The 18,233-nt window shown below is 39.7% G+C and overlaps 1 pseudogene; it reads right to left on the bottom strand.

Moving 5' to 3' along the window:
* Positions 1-16,838: 16,838 nt before the first annotated feature.
* Positions 16,839-17,578, bottom strand: LOC116908659 (annotated as a pseudogene).
* Between the last annotated feature and the right edge of the window lie 655 nt (positions 17,579-18,233).

Genomic DNA, 18,233 nt, shown 5'->3' with positions numbered 1-18,233 from the left:
GAGGGAGAAAGGGGAGGGAGAGAAGAGGAGAGGGAGAGAGAGAGAGAGAGAGAGAGAGAGAGAGAGAGAGAGAGAGAGAGAGAGAGAGAGAGGTGTTGCTTATTACCTTGCTCCCAATGGTTTTCTCAGCCTGATTTCTTATACAACTGAGGACAATCCACCCAGTAGTACCACCACCTACAATTACAGGGGACATTCTACATCAATCTCAAGTAAATGACTCACAGACTTGCCTTCAAGACAATGTGATGTAGAAAATACCTCTACTGTGATCCAGTCTTCCCAGATTATATCTATATTTTTGGAAAGTTCATTAAAATATACCAGCACAACATCCTCCAAGGCTCAGGTACTGTTGTTGAGGAGGAGTCAGAAAGGACATAAAAGCAAAAGTTTGGGTAGCAGTGCTGTGAAACTAGGACTTCTGGATGTGACAAAGCGGTGACAGTCATGAATCCAATACAGGGTATTCTCCTGAAAAATGCCCTACACAAGAATGGGTCATCATTGTTCTATCAGGTTTTTGGAGTGGATCTTAAAACCCCAGTTAATGAACATTTGTGGACAGAGCAGCATAAGAGATTTACAGAAAAAAAGAAAAGAAAAAAAGAAAATTCAGAGAAGACAACATTCAACTGTCTTTTCTCTTTGCCAACTAATTACACAAGACTTGGTAATATGAGTAGAATTTAAGAGAGGAATTAAAGATTGATTTCACTTGAAAATACACTTAAAAAGCTACTGATGCAATAAAAAGTTTAAACATTCAGGACTTTTACTCCAAACATTTTAATGGGAAAATCTTACACTTAATAGGCAAGCAGTTTAGTTAAAAGTTTATATGCTAAGTCACTAGGACAAGCAATACAGTCCTTGACACCAAGGTGCACTATTTAGCAACTTTATGATATACCCTCACAAATCAGAGGGACAGGCAATGTACACTCCTTCACATATTGAGTGCATGTGTTATATATCGAGAACCCATTTAACTGAAGGAGGGAGTTAGAGGTCAGTGTTTGGTCAGATTATCGGCTCTATGTTGGAGGGGAACAGTGAAGACAGCACAAATCAGAATCCTGGAAGCACTACATACAAACAGCTATAGGCAAGAAGGCACATGTGTGATGGGAAGCTACAAAGGAGTGGACTGGGCAGTAGCTGTGAGATGAAAATAAATCCTGAACAGTGGCCTGATTGATAAGGTTGACTTAGTGTAATCAGAGGACACTGACAACTTTACTAAGGGAAGAGCAAAGTCCTGAGAAAACAGTGACATGGGTCTAAGTGGCATCTGCTTTTGTGCAAAGGGAAACAGGGCTACCATCTCAACAATGCAACACATTGACTTCTGGTGAAACCCTGGACAGGTAGCTACATTGTTTCTCATCTGAGTCCATTGTTCTCCTGGAATGTTTTTCTCACAATGCTCTGCTGGCTTTCCTGTACAATTTTACAGCATGTGAAGACCGGACTCCATAAAATGTCATTTCTCCAATTATTGTCTAATGTCTGATATCACTTATCTCTGATAGAATTTGAATTTCATTGAGGATTACATTGGATATGCACATAACTATCGTCATGCTATTGACCTGCTATCTGCCTAAATGCAAAAAAGAAAAGGAAGAAAATGGGTAATTTTCAGGATAATGCAGTCACACAGGGACATGGATTCTCCTTGATCAGGGTTCAAGTCCCCTGAATTGTACTCTCCACTAAATGCATAAGAAGTATTTGTTCTCCTCACACTTAGAAATACTGTTCACCAAAACTCAGTGAGTGCACAGAACATGCTTCTGTTTTAGACTTGACTTTAGAGTGAGAATAGAGTACATGTATCTAATATCCATGGAAGACACACAGCACATCTGTCTCCTGAAGTGGAGGATGTTTATATTCATTTCACTGCAGAAACTACTAAAATAAAATACCAAAATACTAAAGGGAAACACAGGTTTGTGCATAGGTGCCATCGTTAGGTGGCACTATCTCAGGTCCTCTGAATGCACTCAAGTGAATGTGGTGACATCTACCATCATCTAGGGAGTAATTCATTATTTGAATCCTATTGGCTTCTTAATAGTACTTCATAGATTCTATCACAGATTCTATATTAATTTTCTTCTCTTTTTTCCTGGGGACCTTGTTCAAAACATGTTTTATTTTTGTATGGAATTATGTCTAGAAGGCATTGTTTCCTTAATCTATCACCTCTATCTTTTAGAATCTCTGTGTTTCCTTTAATATAGAGATAATGGATCCTTTAGGGAGAGCCTAAAAGAACTCATCCCATTTAAAATTGGGTTCCCACTTTCTCTGTAAACTTTCCAGTGTGTGGTCTCTGTGTTAGTTTGCATAGTCTACAAGAAGGTGATGCTTTTTTAATGAGGGCTGATTGAAACGCAAATCTATACATATAGCAGTCACTTAATTGATATGGTATATTAGTAGGATAAGAGTACTGAGTTTTCCTCTTGAACAAAAAACATATCTACTCCTAGGATTTTGCCTGCTTTAGCAGTTTCAGGTAATGGGTCGATTACATAGAGTGGGTCTTAAATATAATCAAGAAACAGAATTCTTTCCACAGAACTTGTTCCACTACTGCACCAGAATATTTTACAGGCAAGTTACTCATTTAGTTTACGTTATTTGTAGCTTTGGGATAACCACATTTACATTTCCGTTTTGATAGAAAGCAGTCTAATTTTCATATTTTATAATGGTATTTAGTTGGGGTGAAGCTTAATAGATAATGTTTTACTTGTGTTTATATTGTAAATGAACTGATTTTTTTATAAGGAACGAGAAAGATTTTACCCACAATGGAGGCATTCAAATGATGTTTTTTGATTTCTGTCATCTTTTACATTTCAGGAGGTATGATTTATGAATTTTTGTTTTTCTTTTCAATACTATTGGAATAATGTTCAGGAAGTACTATTCTGTGCAGTCAAGTCAAGCCTATTTCCTACTTTATCATCTATCACACTTGTTGTAAGCGAATGTCCAGGGTACCTGGAAGAGAATGGGGACAAGAGACACGAAGAAGGATGCCAAGACAAGAGTCTGGTCAAGGCAACAATTTTATTTTTCCCAAAGGCTGAATTTATACCATAACATGGTAACAGAGGAGGGGGGAAGTAAGAAACATTTAAGTAGGCCAAGGACAAAGTATTCGTGGGTGGTCGGGAATAGGCTGATGTTGACAGGTTGTCAGAAAGGTCATGTTTGTCATATCTATTAGTCAACAGGATGTTGGTTTTAGCTTTATCATATCATTCATCCTGACCACCAGATTTGTATTAGTCTTCTGCAGCTGTCTGAGGATTTTCCATGAACCCAGTCATACTTAATTCTCACCATAATAACATCAACAATGGAGGGCTTCAAGGGCATAGCTCCCAACATCTCCCCCTTCCTTATAGTCAAATGAAAAGTGACCAAATGGCCATGCTGTCCTGGAATGAGCCCCTTGGGAACTGCGTCTATCTTAGGTTGGAGTGATATTTGTCACATGGCCAAGAGAATCTTGTGGCCAGGGTCCGTCATGGGATAAGGCAGCAGCTAATGGCAGCCCTCCTGTCTTTGGCCCTTTATTCGTGAATATATCACTCTCTTACCCGTCACTGACTGTCCAGCTCAGCACCCAGGGGTGACGATCTTGATTTTTTTCAAAGGCATCAGGACAGTAGGCAGAAAAGAATGTTGGCCTTCATTTGACTGAAGGACAAAATTGTCTTTGCCTGGGCTGGGAGATGTGTGTGGTGAGCTTGGCCATCATCAAAGCATCTTCCATAACTAGCCTATGATAATATACCTGAATAGGATTTGCTGCTATATTATCTACCTGTTGTTTAATAAAGCTGGTTAAATGATTAAATTTCCAAGTACCAAAATATATAACCAAAAGAAGGCCTACTAGGGGCCCAAGAGAGGGAAGCAGGGTGGACAACTAAGGCGATGTGGAGATCCAATTTGATATCAGCTCTCAGCTTTTCTCTTCCTCATTTTTTTTTATAAGCCTTTTTCTGACTTTTTTCATGCTTTATTTAACCATATTCTAAGACAAGGAAGTATCCAAGCACTGACTCTCTCACAAACCAGAATTCAGTGTGATTGCTCAAAGTTGGGGAATTAAAGGTATAAAGCCAAACAGAAATAAGTACACTTGTTAGCCAGACAATTGTTCTTTTTATTAACCTCTGACCCTTAAAGACAGTGTGAGTCAAAATTAAATAGTCAGATATAATTAAAGCTCTGCTCCATTTTGGATAGATGTGGAAATTTAAAAATTGAATGAATTTATATGATTGTAAATGTTTTCACCGTGAAATATCACAGAAGGGATGCAACCAGGCAGGGAAATACAATTTTCACTGATGTTAAACATCTTAAATAATTTGGAGAAACCTCAGCATTGAATTATAACTATCAGAAAAATAGACATAAGCAAACCCCAACTCAGAAGAGTACAGTATCAATAACTGAAAGTTAAATACGTTGATACATAGAAGGAAAAAGATAGCATGTTGACTGCCATTGTTGACATTCACAAAATAATTCCAATAGACAATTCAATTTGGGTTCCTGCAACAATCATAATTACATTATCCAAAAAGCCAGATCCTACTAAAGGTATCGCCCTGTGGAAGAATACATATCTCAGCTGTCCTGGAGTGGGTGGTAGAGCTTCCAGTTCTTCTTGTGCGATGGCAATGGACTTGAGGCGGTGCAGTTCTTTGAGCAAGCAGCTCCTCTCAGTGGACAGCAGGCTGTAGATGAAGTCACGTGTGCCCTGCGCTGTGTTCAGTACCTCCCTGGGCTCCTTCTTTGGATGAGTGCCCAGAAGCCAGGGAGTAGGAATGTACAGGCTCTTTAACAATTTTATGGTAAATATAATCCCTGTATCAGCACCTGAGTGTAACATTCTAAGACCCCAAGTAAATCCATGTGTCCAATTCTGGTGTCAACCCACGGAAATAAATGTAATATTTAGGGGAATGCACCATCCCTTTGTTTGAGAATTGGAACCTTCACAATGGGAATCTGGGACATGTATATTAGCAGGACAGGAAATATTATAAGTCAAAAAAAGGCAGTGTATTAGGTGATAAAATTCTTAAGAACAGAAGAAAGCGGCCAGGCAAGAAAGCTGAAGGGTTGCCCAGTAAGAGCTGGTGGAACAGCCAGATCAGGTGACAAGTAGCATTCAGTCACCAGCTACATGAGGAAGCTTTGGGACAACAAGGCATGCAAAAACAAGCACAAGCTTTGTGCCTGTAAAACAGAAAGGCGAGCAGAGTTTGACTGCTGTGTGCTCTTCTACTGTATCTTCTACACCTGAGATTATCTCTTCTACCTCTTGTATTCTGTTGGTGATTCTTACATCTGTAATCCCTGACCTCTTTCCTCAGTTTTCCATTTCCTAGTTTGCCTACATTTGTGGGGTTTTTTATTGTTTTTACTTCCACCCTTAGGTCTTGAACCACTTTATGTAATTTCTTCACCTGTTTGATTGTGTTTTCCTATATTTTTTAAGGGATTTATTTGTTTCCTCTTTAAGGGCTTCTACCTGTTTACCTGTGTTTTTCTCTATTTCTTTCATTGTGTTATTATATCCTAATTAAAGGACGCTATTCTCTTCAGGAGATAGGATTTTAGGTCAGCTTCCTGACTTTTAGGCATGTTGTTGTAATCAGTCCTTGCTCTGGTGGGAGAACTGGTTTCTGATGATGCTCATGTGTATTGGCTTCTGTTACTTATGGTTTTGCACTTACCTCTTGCCATCTGCTTATCCCTAGAGATTGCTGATCTGTGTCACTCTGTACTGAATCTTCTGGTATGTCAGAAGATATAACTTCTCCCAGGGAGGAGACTAGCTATCAGTCTATAGGTGGAACTTGAGGTAAAACTACTTTCAGTTTTCTGAGAAACCTCCAAACTGATTTCCAAATTGATTGTGCAAGTTTCTGCTTTCCTGTGATCCACATCCTTACCAGACTGTATTATCACTTGAGATTTTGGACTTAGCCATGCTAACAAGTGTAAATGCAATCTCAGGATCATTTGGATTCTCATTTCCAAGATGACTAAGGATGTTAAAATTTTCTTTAAGCGCTTCCTGGTCATTTGAGATTCCTCTGTTGAGAATTCTCTGTACAGCTTTGTACCCCATTTTTAATTAAAAACCCCAAGGCCAGAAAGCCTGACCTGGGAGGGCATAAGAACTGGTGCCACCTTGAGAGTTCTAATTTCCATTTAAAAAAAAAAGATGATTATACTGTGGCATAGGAAGAAGATATGTGGGGGCTGGAGGGATGGCTCCATATTGATAAGGGCCTGTTATGTTACCCAACCACCTAAGTTTTATTCCCAGGGCTCATCTACTATTCCAAGAGTGTATTACATCTGGAGTCTGGACACTCTAGATATAACATAAGTGGCAAACACATAAGTACATTGATGAAAAACTTTTGCTTATTATTTTGATTTTTGACCTAAAAAGATATTTGTCTGCATGTATTTCTGTGCATGAAATGAATGTAGTGCCTATAAAATCCAGAGTAGGATGACACATATCATATAAACTGTAGTTATAGACAGCTAATAGCCAACATGGAGAGCTAGATAATCGACTCAGTTATTCTGAAAGAGCAGTTATCAGTGCTCTTTGCCACTAAGCCAAATCTCCAATCCTAAAAGTATTTTAAAGGATAAAATACTGTGGGATCGATTTCTAAAGTGTACACAAAACTTCAGAGTTACATAAGAGTGTTAGAAGATTGGATTGTTACAACCAAAGAAACAACAAAGTTATTCTAGACTCATAAACGTAGGAATTTAACAAAAGGGAATCATGTCCTTCACCAGTAAACATGATATCCATCAGAATGCTCAGGTTTCCTTAGCTGTTAACTATAAATTTAGAGAGCACTGTCCTGGAATAACAGTTTAAGATTATAAACAATCACCACATGGCTTCCAATTCCCACATGTGCCAGGGATCAGAGCTCAGGCACGGTACCCAATCCCATATAACACACAACCTACTTGCAGCTCAACTCGCCAATTATTCTCACACATCAAGTATCATATGATTATAGGATCACAGGATCAAAGGAAGGACAAATTCCAGTCAGAGAAAGCAAGGCCATAAAACAGCAGAGTTTAAATAGATGGCAAGAGTCAAGTGCAAGAACAAAAGCAACAGAAACCAATTTGACTTTGCAACCTCAGAACCCAGTTCTCTCACAACAGCATGTCCTGGATACACCAGCACACCCTAAAAACAAGATTCAGAACAAATGCACATTTCCTGAAGGTGATAGGGGACTTTAAGAAGGACAAAAATACCTCCCTTAAGGATATAAAGGAGAACACAAACAAATAGGTGAAGGAATATACTCAACAAAACTGGAAAATCTGGATGAAATAGACAAATTTCTAGATAGATACCATGTACCAAAGTTAAATCAGGATTACACAAGCCATCTAAACAGTCCCATAATGCCTAAAGAAACAAACACAGTCGTTAAAAGTGTCCCAACCAAAAAAAGTGCAGGACCATGTGAGTTAGTGCAAAATTCTATCTGCCCTTCAAAGAAACCTAATACCAATATGATTTACACTATTCTACAAAATGGAAACAGAAGAAAAACTACCCAATTCCTTCTTGGAAGCCACAATTACACTTATAGCTATACCACACAAAGATACTACAAAGAAACAGAACTTCAGACCAACCTCTCTCATAAGTATTGTTGCAAAAATATTAAATAAAATTCTGGCAAACAGATCTGAGAACACACCAAAATGATCATCCATCATGATCAAGTAGGCTTCCGTGATCAACCAGGTATGCAAGAATGGTTCAATATATGGGAATTCAGCAATGTAATACATAATAAAAACAAACTCCAAGAAAAGAAACCACATTATCATCTCATTGGATGCTGAGAAAACATTTGACAAAATTCAACATGCCTTCATGATAAAAGTCCTGGAGATCAGGAATTCAAGGCCCATCCTTCAACATAGTAAAAGCAATATACAGCCAACCAGTAGCCAACAGCAAACTAAATGGTGAGAAAATTGAAGCAATCCTACTAAAATCATGACATTGACAAGGCTGACTGTTCTCTTCCTACTTATACAATATAGTACTTAAAGTTCTGGTCAGAGCAACTAGAGAACAAAAGAAGGTTAAGGGGATACAAATTAGAAAGCCATAAGTTAAAATATCACTATTTGTAGATGATATGATAGTATATTAAAGTGACCCAAAAATTCCACCAGAGAACTCCTTAACCTAATAACCAACTTCACCAAAGTGGCTAGATATAAAATTAATTCAAAGAAATCAGTAGTCTTCCTCTACTCAAGGATAAACAAGCTGAGACAGAAATTAGGGAAAAGACACCCATCACAATAGGCACAAATATTATAAAATACTTTGGTGTGACTCTAACCAAGCAAGTGAAAGATTTTTATGGCAAGAATGTCAAGTCTCTGAAGAAAGAAATTGAAGATCTCAGAAGATGGAACTATGTCCCATGCTCATGAATTGGCAGGATAAACATAGAAAAAAAATCTACAGATTCAATGCAATTAGCATCAATATTCCAACTCAATTCTTTAGAGAGTTAGAAAGAGCAATTTGAAAATTCATTTGGAGTAACAAAAGTATAGCGAAAACTATTCTAAACAATAAAAGAACTTCTCTTAGAATCACCATCCCTGACCTCAAGCTGTATTACAAAACAATCATCATAAAAACTGCAAGGTGTTGGTAAAGTGACAGGCAGATAGATCAACCAAATAAAATTTTAAATCCAGAAATGAACCTACACACCTATGGTACCATGATCTTTTACAACGGAGCTAAAACTACCCAATGGAAAAAAAGACATCACGTCCAATAAATGGTGCTGGTTCAACAGGAGGTCAGCATGTTGAAGAATGCAAATGGACACATTCTCATCTCCTTGTACAAAGATCAAGTCCAAGTGGATCAAAGACATCCACCTAAAACCAGATACACTGAAACGAATAGAAGAGAAAGTTGGGAAGAGCCTCCAACACATAGGAATAGTGGAAAATTTCCTGAAAAGAACACCAACGGTTTATGCTCTAAGATCAAGAATCAACAAATGGGACTTCATCAAATTGCAAGTCTTCTGTATGCAGAGGACACTGTCAATAGGACAAGATGGCAAGCCATAGATTGGGAAAAGATCTTTACCAAGCCAACATCTGATAAAGGGCAAATTGTCTTGTCTAGATGTTCCTTCCTGTAGGACAGTCAACGAGGGTGCAGAGGGTACCTGAAAGAGAGTGGGGGACAAGAGAAGCGAAGAAGAACACCAAGACAAGGATCTGATCAAGGCAACGTTTTTTCCCAAGGCTGAATTTATACCATAGCAGGGGTAAAACAGGGAGGGGGATACGTGGGAAAAATTTATGCAGGCCAAGGACACAGCTCTTGTCGTCAGCTAACATCAACAGGAAGTTGGTTTTTCAGAAAGGTTACAGGTTTGTCACATCATTAGTCAGCAAGATGTTGGTTTCTCAGAAAGGTTACAGGTTTGTCATCTCATTGGGCATCCTGACCACCAGATTTGTATTAGTCTTCTGCAGCTGGCTGGGGATTTCCCATGAACCCAGTCATACTTAACTCTAACTATACTATTAACATCAATAATGAAGGGTTTTAAGGGCATCTCTCCCAACAGCAATTATATAATATATACAAAGAACTGAAGAAGAGAGACTCCAGGGAATCAAATAACCCTATTTAAAAATGGGGTACAGAGCTAAACAAAGCATTCTCAACTGAGAATTATTAAATGCTGAGTAGCACCTATGGAAGGTTCAATATCCTTAGTCATCAGGGAAATGCAAATCAAAACAACTCTGAGAGTCTACCTCCTACCAGTAGAATGGCTAAGATAAAAAAAAAAACTCACATGACAGCAAATGCTAGTGAGGATGTGGAGAAAAAAAAACTCCTCCGTTGCTGGTAGGATTGAAAACTTGTACAACCACTCTGGAAATCAGTCTGGAGGTTCCTCAGAAAATTGGACATTCCACTACCTGAGGACCTCTCCTGGGGATATACCCAAAAGATGCCCCAACATATAACAAAGACACATGCTCCAATATGTTCATAGCCTTATTTTTAATAGCCAAAAGGTAGAAAGAACCCAGATGCCCTTCAACAGAGGAATGGATTCAAAAAATGTGGTACATCTACACAATAGAGTACTACTCAGCTATCAAAAACAATGACTTCATGAAATTCATAGGCAAATGGATGTAACTAGAAAATACTATCCTGAGTGAGGTAACCCAATCACAGAAAAACACACTTGGTATGCATTCATTGATAAATGGATATTAGCCCAAAAGCTGGAACTACTCCAAGATGCAATCCACAGATGTCCACACGAAGCTCAAGAAGAAGGATGACCAAAATGCGATGCTCCCACTCATTCTTAAAAAGGGGGAAAATATCCATCGGAAGGGATATGGAAGAAAAGTTTAGAACAGAGACTGAAGGAACGGCCATTCAGAGCCTGCCCCACATGTGGCCCATATGTATACAGCCATCAAAACTAGATAAGATTGATGAAGCTAAAAGATGCTGAAAGGGAACGGATATAGATCTCTCCTGAGAGACACGTCCAGAGGATGTACAATACAGAGGTCAATGCTAGCAGCAAACCACTGAACTGAAAACAGGACCCACTTGGGGGTGGGGGGAATTAGAAGAAGTATTGAAAGAGTTGAAGGAGCTTGCAAGCCACTGAGAACAACAGAGCCAACCAACCAGAACTTCCAGGCATTAAACCACTACCAAAAGACTATACATGTACTGACCCAGGGCTCCAACTGCATATGTAGCAGAGAATAGCCATGTTGGGGCACTAGTGGAAGGGGAAGCCCGTGGTGCTGACAAGGTTGGATGCCCTAGTGCAGGGGAATATGTTGGGGGGGCAGACACACAGGGGGATGGATGGTGGTAATAACTGTATGGGGGATGGTGAGGGGAGAGGGGCTTTGAACAGGAAACTGAGAAAGAGAATAACATTTGAAATGTAAGTAAAGAAATATATGTAATAAAAAGTAAAAAAGAACAAAATGAAAAATAACTAAGGTAAAGGCAGATGCTGGCAAGGATGTGGAGAAATAGGAACATTCCACCATTTTTGGTGGGATTGCCAGCTGCTTCAAACACTCTGGAAATCAGTATGGTGGTTTCTCAGATAATTGGACATAGTACTATCTGAGGACCCAGCTATACCACTGCTGGGGATGTACCCAAATGTATAACAAGGAAACATGCCCAAATATGTTCACAGCAACCTTATTTATAATAACCAGAAGCTGGAAAGAACCCAGATGTCCTTCCACAAAATATGGATACAGAATATGTGGTATATTTACACAATGGAGTACTATTTAGCTGTTAAAAATAATGACTAAATGAAATTATTAGGCAAGTGGATGGAACTAGACAATGTCATCCTGAGTGTGGTAACCCAGTCACAAAAGAATACACATGGTATGCACTCACTGATAACTGGATATTACCCCAAAAACTCAGAACACCCAAGATATAATTCACAGACCCTATGAAGCTTAAGAAGAAGGAAGACCAAAATGTGGATGCTTAAGTCCTTTTTAGAAGGAAGAACAAAATTCATATGGGGAAGAAATACAGGGACAAAGAGTGGATCAAGGTCTGAATGAAAGGCGATCCAGAGACTGCCCCACCTAGGGATCTATTCCATCTGCCTACAGAAAATGTAATCTTGTGCAACTAAAGTGAAGTATGTTGGCTAAAGAGTCAAAGATTCCTGTAAGTAAGCAGTATTTCATGACATCAAAGAGTAATATGAAATGTAAATACTTTCCCATATTGTTTAAACATGAAAGGTTGACTCCTGTATGAATTCTTTCATGTCTTAAATAGTAATGTTTCTGAGTCTCTACTAGAATCATGGTGTGCAGTGAAAATCTGCAAATTGCGAAGGAAATCTCAGTTCAGACGGATTTAGCTCGGCTGGGTCTCTAGCATGGAGTTTGGCTCTTCTGCTTTGGTTCACGGCGGGTCTCATGCTTCCAGCAACCCACCCAGGCAACCCTTTGATCCTGGAATGAAAGACACGTTATCTTATTGTTTAAGTGCCCTGGCTAACTCAATGACTGAGCACTTCTAATTCACCTCCTGGTACCCAAAATCTTACATGGATGGCTTCATCTCCTGGAGATCCTATGTCCATCTGTCTCCCGCTGCTTCATGGCAATTTTCTCTCTCCTTCCCTGGGTTCAATTCTCAGTCAGAGAAGTATATGGAGCCTACTGTGGTAATCAAGAACCCACTATTAAAACTAATTTAGGAATTGTCATGACTCAAGGGAGAGAGACGGGTCAGAGTTAGAGCTACAGAGGGAAGAGCATCTGAAATGTGGGTGAGAAGGGAAAGCCACCCCAAGAAGGGCTACCCAGAAGCATCTTGTGCACCAGAGCCAGTGGGCCTCACAGAAGGTAACAGGGCAGCAAAGGTAAAAGTAGATTTAGATGGTGTTGATCAGGAAGGAGTACCGGAGAGAAAAGTGTGTTGGCTGTGGGAGGATTAGAACTGTCCGGACTTTGAGTAGCTAAGGAATTTCAAAAATAAGCTAATGTGGGGTTGGGGATTTAGCTCAGTGGTAGAGCGCTTGCCTAGGAAGCGCAAGGCCCTGGGTTCGATCCCCAGCTCCGAAAAAAAGAACCAAAAAAAAAAAAATAAGCTAATGTGTCTATGTCTTTCATTCTCAGATCAAAAAGGGCACCGAGAAAGATGACTGGAAGCAGAATGCCCCATGGACCATAACGGGAGATTAGCCAAAAAAGTCTCCATGCTGCAGTATCAAATATCGGGTGTCCGATACCAGGTGGTTTTATTGGCAACATATTTAAATGTAGTTTAATTTAGAAAAAATTTCTTAGTGTAATGTAATAAACAAGGAGGCATAATATCACTGAAACTCAACTGGAAGTACCTGTCATTTCTTCCATGTGAGTTCGAGAGACGGGTTCCATGGAATAGCGTAAGAGGCTAGGGAAGGATCTCACAAGTTCCTCACTGTATAGAAAGTACAGAGGTCATCTTGACTATTAGACACCTGCGGTCCTGGCTGTGGGTGATTGAGGGAGACCCTGGGTACACAGATGTCTTAAAGGTCACTTACACTTGTGAGCCAACTCTTCTCCTCGTGGTGGAAATTTCATAGAGCCTGGCCCTCCAGATAACTTGGATCACCAGGTTATCAATCACCTCTAAATCTAAATTTTCTGAGTGGAAAAAAAGACAACCCTGTGTGCTTAAAATTCCTTGTTTCCCTACTAATCTCTGGGTACAGACACCTTTGGGCTCCTAACTGTAAGGTTTGCATGCAAAGGGTTTACCACATTATTCACATTCTTGTATTTGCTCACCAATATGAGTTATTTTCTGTCTTTGAAGGTAACTGTTGCTTACAAAGCCTTTATGACATTGAATATTTTCAATGTTTATTTCTAGTATGACCTATTGCCATAACTGACTGGTTTGAAACTATATGGTTTGATAGTTCTCCTTTATGGCTGCCATAGTGCATAATTAAAACAGTAAAATTTTTATGGCAGGATACTAGTATAGTGTCATAGGGAAACGCGTTGCTTACACTGATTAATTTACAATGAGATATATGGTTTTGTAAAATATAAAAAGCATCAATACTCTTAAAGCTGTATTCATTACTCTGGTGCATGTCTTAAAATTTCTGGAGCAACTTAAAATTCCTTTGGAAGGACATTTGTATTGCCTTGCATATGAATACTAATTAACATTTCTTCTAGATTTTGACATTACAATATTGTAAACTTCAAACTATATTACAAAATAGATTGCCATGAAAAATATTTAATATTTTTCTGGAATTGAAAAATAGCAATTTCTGGGCTGGAGAGATGGCTCAGTGGTTAAGAGCACTGGCTGCTCTTCCAGAGGTCTTGAGTTCAATTCCCAGAAACCACATGGTGGCTCACAACCATCTCTAATGGGATCTGACACCCTCTTCTGGTGTGTCTGAAGATAGCTACAGTGTACTTATATACATTAAATAAATAATACTTTTTTTAAAAAAAAGGAAAATAACAATTTCTATCTTCAGTGAACATTGTAAACATCCCTGACCTATTTACATCATTCTTTTCATTTCCAATCTAAGCCACAGAAGAAAGCACGATATATTCAAAGTAAAAGCCACTTGAAACCACATGAGTGCCTGCCATCAGAGCGCCTCAGTACGTATCTAGTATAATCTCTTAGCTTGGCAGTTTTTTAGAAATAAATTTCCATCGATTTTGAATTCTGTGAGGAGGCCCAAGCTTTCCCAACATTTCCATCACATGGTAAACCCCTCATGCTGCAATCATCATTTTTTAAAGTGTTGACATTGTTGTTAACAATTTTGGAATCTTCTGAATAAGAGAATCACAAAAGCAAATCCTCAGAAGTTCAAAATATTGCTCCAAATAGGTAATAAGCAAATTAAGCGAGGTTTCAGGGACTCAGGAGTATGGTATTATTTTGTACAGCCACAGAAAGAAGGGATCATGTGACACAGGGACGAAAACTAAACAATTGGATATGGAAAAATGTCAAAATCCAGATTCATTCCTTTTTAGGGTTATATAACTTAATATGATATTGCTTGCCATGAAACAACCACTATGAATGAGACTTAATAATCGAAACCCATTGATTGCATCATTACAGATGTGATTGTATTCAAGTTTATCTGAGTTATAGACAAGGAGAAAAATAGGTTACTCACCCTTCTAGCGGTCCCTTCCTTTTCCATTTCTCGTAGAATTAGTTATTTCTAAGCATAAGACAAGGTTACATTTTTGCCTTAACTCACCTGCTATTAACTTCTTGATAAAAGATGTTTATCTCCCTGGGATGGAAAAGGGCAATGCACGCTAAGGATGCTCTGGAGAGCAGAGCTCTCTGCACAGAGACTGTGTTTTCCAACTTCCCTTCTACAGGATTCAGGCTACAGACCTTACCTGACCAATCACCAATAAACTTAGCAAGATGAACTTATGGAAGGTATTTGCTCCCAAGCAGATTTCTGGAAGGAAAGCAAACAGAACCCACATAAGGGTATATACTTGCATGAAATAAAAATCTTTAGTCATGGAAAACAATGAAGTGTGAGACAATTTGATAGTGAAATTGCAAGACAGAAGCAGAGACTTCTGTTTACTTAACAGAAATAAAATCAAGTTTATAGAAACCAAATTCCTGAAACCAGCAGGTGACTTTAGGGGAGGTCCTGTGGAGAAAACGCAAACACAGGACATTGCAAAGAAAAAATCAAACCAAATAAATAAATTAAAACCACCAAGCAACGCACATCAAAACAAAACAAACAAACAAACAAACAAACCCAAAATACTGTGTAAACTGCAAAGTCAAAGGTCAACCTCAAAACATTTGGACTATGTTGAAAACAAAAACAAAAACAAAAACAAATCTTTTTCTGGGGATGGAGAGTAATCAAAATGCCCTCATTAATATCTACTTTCCAATACCCAGCACAATTTCCATCACTGTCACAAAACAACAAGTCAAAAAAGAACAGAGAGTAAAAAAATATTCAATGCATTTCAATTTACCAATGTATTATAATACACTCATCATGAATTTCAAAGTACAAAGTCCAGTGTGTATACCTATTGGAGTTCATTTAGTTCAAAAAAGCATTTCAAAGCTGGCAGACATGTATCCTCTACTCTTAGGTAAATATCTATGTGCATCCCAAGATTAGCTGTCATGTAAATTAGGAACAAATATCTTAGAGCACGGTTGGTATGGAAAAGTAGCTTGTCACTAATGCATTTTACAAAAATAATATCTTTTTAAATTTATTATGCTAACGAACAGAATTTATTATTTTCCCAAGACACTAACATAGTCCACAGCATAGTAATTTAGGACACAATATAAATGACATATACAGGCAGATTCCCCACAGCCATCGCTGATTTTAACTCTCTTAGTTAGGGGGCTCTAAAATGTCCACTCTTTAAATGAACTTTACTAAAGTTATCAACAATCCACAAAGACAGAGGTACTTTGAGAAAAAAAATCTAAATGTAAAATTGATCACAAGTCCTGGGTCTGGGTAAAGGAAATTTCTTCATTTGCCATCTACGTTCTGGCAGCAGGAAAGTCTCAAACTATTCTGTAATTTAAAATTATCCTAAATTTAATAATGCAACCTCTCCAAAGTGCCTCCATTGAAACCTGCACCTCGGGCAGATGGAGAGGAGCAAGTGAGAAAAGTCATCTGGCTGCAGGTCTCACATCCGTACAGTGAAGAAGCGGCAAGACTCTCCCTGACTGGAGCATGGCTTACAGGAGGTGGAGGGGGTACAGACTACAGACCTGCACTTCCATCGGATGGCCAAGGTGAGCTGAGGCAGGCGGCATCTACATGCCAGCCCGTGAGAATGGGCCTCCAAGACACTCTGCTAAATCGTTCCTTTCTGATCTGCTGGGTAGATCAATCATTTCCCCAGGGTGGGGGTGTCCCAGTTCTGAGCATCTTTCCAAAATGATTGAAAACGTGCTTGAAACCATGCTTCTGAATCAACCAGTGAAGTGTATCTGCTCACAGGAGTCAGAGCCAGGACCTGAACGGCTGCAGCCTACCCCAGACTTAATGCTAAAGAACATGAAAGACAACCTTTAAAATTAAGCTTCTATTCTAATGTTTCCGCTTGTAGTAAAACTATCACATCAGAGACTTGCTAATCTGGAAGGTTACAGAGCCAGTGAACCCATGACTATCTGCAGACCATCTTAAGTAATGGAGAGAGTTTTCTTATCTATTACTGTTTCCTCAGAAAACACAGGATTTCAATAGCCAAGGAAACACATCTTGTCTTGTCTTCTAGGAGAACTTTGTCATAAGTGTAAGCCTGTGGCAGCTGGCACAGCTCAGAGTATCAGTAAGACAGTTCTGAACTGGTGCTTAGCACCTCTTCCTAAGAGGTGGGTAGCACCTCTTAGGAAACCCACTTCAATCATCGTGACACTCAGGAAGCTCCTTTTAGGTACTCTCCACAGCTGTCTGTGGCTTTGGGCTCTCTGCCTGGCCAGTCACTTACTACTGTATCCCCGATGCCACAGGACACCCCTGATAGATGTCCTTATGAAAGAGCAGAGGATAGAAACACAGCCACATTAGGGAGGCTGCTGTAGATGAATTTCTCCCCATTGATTCCCTCAGATAGAAGCACTTTGAAGCCACTGTGAAGTATGAGGTTTGCTTTGACCATGTTTCATTTCAGAGGATCCTGCCACCATGTCCCGTGACTTTCCAGGCTGGTCTGTCCAAGAAGGCACATTTAATGGGCTGGGTTCCTCTTCTGACTTTTTCTTAAGGCCACATGCTAGTTTGTCCAGGTCACCTCCTTGTGACTGCTTCACACTGGCCATGTGAACACCCAGAGTCACTCTCCCAGCCCTCATGCTTTGTGCCCTCAGATGAAATGAGTTAGTGATGCCTATCAGTCAGAGATGGCCTTCATTGGATCTCAATATGAACCTGCAGGTGGAGTAGGTTGAGCATCACGGTAGCAGTGATGTAGAGGTAGGGAAAGTTGATGTGAAGACACCAAACCAAGTCAAAGAAGATGAGCAGCAGTGTATCAAGACCTTGCAGAAGACCCCCTTAGAAGTGGGCGGTGGCCTAGCATGACAGCCAGACAGCCAGACCCGACAGATCCAGAGTCACATAGAGATCCAAGGTGCTCCCATTGCCCTCCAGCACTCTCTCCCCACACCCATCACCCAGGGTCTCCTGCCCCGGGGCACTTCTCATCACTCATCAAGGTCAGGGAGTGAGGTAGCCTGCTGCAAGGCAGGCAGGAGGCCATGAGGCATGAGGTGTGTGTGGGTGGTGGTGGTGCTGGCTGAATCTGCGCTTCACTCTCCTGAGCCACCTCTGTGAGTTACCCCACAAGGCAGGACTGAAGCAGCATAAACAAGACAGACGCTTTCACCTTTAAAATTGTCAATGTCCTCTAAAAACATATATGATCTCTGACAAAGATCACCCCAAGAAGCGATAAAAGCATAAACTGATAGAGAATCCACACATGTGGTGCATCATGGGTGGACCGTG

The sequence above is a fragment of the Rattus rattus genome, chromosome 9, assembly GCF_011064425.1.
Source record: "Rattus rattus isolate New Zealand chromosome 9, Rrattus_CSIRO_v1, whole genome shotgun sequence".
In the NCBI taxonomy this organism is placed as follows: domain Eukaryota; kingdom Metazoa; phylum Chordata; class Mammalia; order Rodentia; family Muridae; genus Rattus; species Rattus rattus.
Note: the sequence above shows the minus strand (reverse complement) of the source record. Positions and strands in the feature narration are given on the sequence as shown.